Raw genomic sequence first — 4768 nt, 5'->3', positions numbered from 1 at the left:
CATGCCAGAGGCAGGCAGAAGTGAGGCAGCCACCACTTTTTTATAAGAAACGGGCCTTAACGGAGAGCGGTAAGTACCCTAATTTCTAGGCCAAAAACGTCATAGCTTAAGTCCACTCCACAGACATTGACTGACCTGCTGTGCATTCCCAGCATTTTCTGTCATTATTGAAAACTCCAACCACGCTTTAAGAAGCTTATTTCTCTAGCCAAGGCAGTCTAACAATTATTTGCTTGTTGTATATGGCCATGCTGTGGGGGAGAGGCTGGAAGGAATAGGTGAAATCTGCTGCGTGGGCTCCATTGGTGAGGCTCATGCTGTTTGGCAGAATGGCTGCAGAAATTGGGGACTTTCTTAGAATTATAGAATCATAGAATGGTTACAGCACAGAGGAAGGCCATTTGGCCCATCAAGCCCATGCCAGCTCTCTGCAAGAGCACTTCAGCTAGTCCTACTCCCCCGCCCTTTCCCCATAGCCCTGCAAATGTTTTTCTTTCAGGTACTTATCTAACTCTCTTTTGAAAGCCGTGCATTCCAGATCTTAACCACTCGCTGGGTAAAACAGTTTTTTCTTATGTCGCCTTTGTTTCTTTTGACAATCACCTTAAATCTGTGTCTTCTGGTTCTTGACCTTTCTGCCAATGGGAACAGTTTCTCTCTATCTACTCTGTCCAGACCCCTCATGATTTTGAACACGTCTATCAAATCTCCTCTTAATCTTCTCTGCTCTAAGGAGAACAATCCCAGCTTCTCCAGTCTATCCACGTAACTGAAGTCTCTCATCCCTGGAACCATTCTCGTAAATCTTTTCTGCACCCTCTCTAAGACCTTCACATCATTCCTAAAGTGCGGTGCCCAGAATTGGACACAATACTCCAGTTGAGGCCGAACCAGTGTTTTATACAGGTTCATCATAACTTCCTTGCTTTTGTACTCTATACCTCTATTTATGAAGCCCAGGGCCCCATAAGCTTTTATAAATGCTTCCTCAACCTGCCCTGCCACCTTTAACGATTTGTGCATATATACCCCTAGGTCTCTCTGTTCATGCACCCCCTTTAGGATTGTACCCTTTAGTTTATATTTTCTCTCCTCATTCTTGCTACAAAAATGTATCACTTCGCACTTTTCTGCGTTAAATTTCATCTGCCACGTGTCCGCCCACTCCACCAGCCTGTCTATGTCTTCCTGAAGTCTATCACTATCCTCCTCACTGTTCATTATACTTTCAAGTTTCGTGTCATCTGCAAATTTTGACATTGTGCCCTGTACACCCACATCCAAGTCATTATCAAGAAAAGCAGTGGTCCTAGAACTGACCCCTGGGGAACACCACTGTATACCTTCCTCCAGTCCCAAAAATAACTGTTCACCACTACTTTCTGTTTCCTGTCACTTAGTCAATTTCGTATCCATGCTGCCACTGTCCCTTTTATTCCATGGGCTTCAACTTTGCTGGCAAGCCTATTATGTGGCACTTTTCGAATGCCTTTTGGAAATCCATGTACACTATGTCAACCGCATTGCCTTCATCAACCCTCTCTGTTACCTCATCAAAAAACTTGATCAAGTTGGTTAAACACAATTTGCCTTTAACACATCCGTGCTGGCTTTCCTTAATTAGTCCGCACTTGTCCAAGTGACTGTTAATTTTGTCCCTGATTCTTGTTTCTAAAAGCTTCCCCACTACTGAGGTTAAACTGACTGGCCTATAGTTGCTGGGTTTATCTTTAGACCCTTTTTTGAACAAGGGTGTAACATTTGCAATTCTCCAGTCCTCTGCTCTTTTTCGAAATAGTGCCATGGGATCTTTTACATCCACCTGAGAGCAGAACCTCTCTCTCTGACCCCAGACTCTGTCTCACCCCACCACCTCTCTATCTTCCTCAGTTTAATGCACACAGAAAAGCTATAAGAGGTATGTAATCAGAATACTGGAAAACAGCACGAGAAGGTCCCAAACCCTGAAGATCTTGCAGGATAAAGTATAAAAACAATTTACTTGTTGCTCCTGTCCTTTTCTGGTTGCTTCCAGGCCCCTATTTGATCCTCTCGTCTGAGGGGAGCCCTGGTGCAAGTCTCGCAGCCAGCGTTTCTTGGGTGCATATGTGGTTTGCAGAATTATAATAATGAAGGACTTTAACTATCCTAATGTTGATAGGTTGGAGGAATGGGCAGAGAGGTGGCAAATGCAGTTCAAAGCAAATTAATGTAAAGTAGTACATTTTGATAAAAAGAACTGTGAAAGCTGTCAGTGAAAGATATACATAATTGATAAGATTCTAAACAGAATGGAGGAGCAGAGATGCCAGAAATAAGCATTATAGTTATGACAAACTACTTAAGAAATTGGAATTTTTCACTGGATAACTGCAGTTAGTACATTGATAAATGATAGACATGACAGCACAATCGTCCTTCTGTGTTGTCATTTCTATGACTCTGGTGACAAGCTTTGCTTTGTTGCCTCTCCACCTTCAAAAGCCTCTTCCAAACAATGCACCTCTTTGCGCTTTCAATCACATCATCCCCCACCCCCCTAATTGTTCCCCTAAAAACCCTTCTCCTGGGGCCACTTTCTGCGAACGATACTTTATAAACGTTGAGTATAGATATCGCAAACCAGTCTGTACACAGCAGCCCTGCAGTTGTGTGTGTGTGTGTGAGAGTGCATTTTGCCTCTCATTGAACTAACATTTGTAATTATTGTTGAAAATATATTGATGTTTTTTGACTTGCCTTGTTCCCTACATCTGCCATGGCGATCTCTGAAATTGCCACTTCGGATTGTTTCGAGTATTTTGCACGTGGCTCTGAGTCAAGGGGCTTAAAAGCCGGAGAGCTCTTCCAGTTGCTGCAGTGTCATTTCCCCCGCACAGGGTCAGCAGTTGTTCTGCGTTTAAAGTGGCAGCGACACAGAAACAAAAAATGGTTGAACCGTTTTTAGGAAAGTGGAAATTAGACAAGACTGAAAATTTTGATGAGTACCTGAAGGCTTTGGGTGGGGATTCTGTTATTATATATATATATATATATATATATATATTTTAACCACACCCAAATAATATCGTTAGTTTTGGGTCTGTAGCTGGACTGCTCCCCGCTGGTTGCCGGAGTCCTTTGTGCCGGTTCAAATGCCAAGGTCCACAATTGATCCCAGAGATAAAGGCCGCGATTTTGCCGGCACTTAGAGGGCGTGTTTGGAGGTGGGTCGGGAGTGAAAATCCAAATGATTGACGGCGGGTTGCGAAACTGCCTCCATCCCATCCTCTGCGAGTCCTGATCAGACCCGACACCAAACGGCGGGAGAGGCACTTCCCTCAAGTTAACAGCTTGTTAACTGCCTAGATAATCCCTTTTTTACTGGCTCTTCTCATTTTACTACATTTTGAGCATGTTGCCTATCATGCCACAAACACGGCAGCTGTTTGTGCTGGGTTCAGCAATTAGCTGAATTGTTGACCACATAAAAGCAGAGGTGCAACATGGCTGACTTTCAGATGCCAGAACTTTGTGTGTTGAGGTTTTGGAACACCTTTTGCAGGTCTATTGAGCTTGTGAGTGTTTAAGCTGAGATGCATATGCACTGTGACCTCATTGGAATACCCTCTGAGATATATACCAGCAGAATGGGAGCCATTTATACCCTCTCATCCTGGTCCTCAGAATCAGAGGAAGAGCAGCCGCGGCAGCAGCAGAACCAGGCACAACAGCAGCAGCAACAACAGGAGCGCCAACCTCCTCCTCATCCACGTGATGCTGCACAGGGCAGAGGGCATCAGCGCAGGGCTACACCTCACCACAGGAGATACCCCCAACACAGGGTTTACAGGCTGAGGATGAGCTTTCTTAACATTAGTGAGCAGCAGTGCCAAAGGAGGCTGAGACTTTCGTGAGAGGTAGTCGCTGACATCTGCACAATGCTGCACCAACACCTGGAGCCCAGAGGAGCAGATGGACACTCCTTACCAGTGGCTCTGTAGGGGGTGGTGTGTCGTGCCCAGTCAGCTTCGCCTCTGACTGTCCTTTGAGCGGTTCGAATCGCTCCCACACCCCTGGGTTCTAGACACCAGACTTAGGTACAGGCGGCAATACAGAAAATCGAGTAGACAAGTGGCTTGGTGTAAGAAAACCAAAAATTTTATTAAAAGCAGAATAAAACAAACTTATGAAAATTACTGGTATGAAAATTACAGGCATAAACAATTACACTTATATGGGAATGGGGAACACACGGCACATCGAGGGAAGACAACTATATTAAACAATCCCCTTATCCTTAACCCACCCCCTATACCTAACTAAATTAAGCTATGAGGGGCCAGGAATTCATGCTCACCAATCCAAAACCTGTTGCTTAAACGGTTGTGAGTTTTGAGGTCCGCTCCCGCTGTCCTTTGGGGTACCCCGTCGCCACATGGTCTCAGGGCGCAGCGCTGAAGTTGTTGATGCGAAGCACCCTCCTTTTTCCTCAGCTACCGTCATCGTCTCATCACGATGGGTTTTCTTCTTCTTCTCCCTCGGGCGGTCGGCGGCGGTAATGTTACGGTCGGGGGTCGATTGGCGGTTTCTATCGTCTAAAAGATTTTGCTACCCATGCTTTGAATGCTAGTTTATTCGCCATGGGCGCTGCCACCCACTCTTCGAACGCCAGCTTATTCGCAATGTTCATGCATGCAATGCCAACTTATTCACCAAATGCCAGCTTATAACTAGGCGTTTGGTTTTTCCCAATGCGTCTTTCGCTGCCCTTCTCTGCTTTTATCGG

Source organism: Somniosus microcephalus, chromosome 7, assembly GCF_052327205.1.
Source record: "Somniosus microcephalus isolate GS21.2 chromosome 7, FLI_Smic_1.0, whole genome shotgun sequence".
Lineage (NCBI taxonomy): Eukaryota > Metazoa > Chordata > Chondrichthyes > Squaliformes > Somniosidae > Somniosus > Somniosus microcephalus.
The sequence above is the reverse complement of the archived record's forward strand: the minus strand, read 5'-3'. Positions refer to the sequence as shown.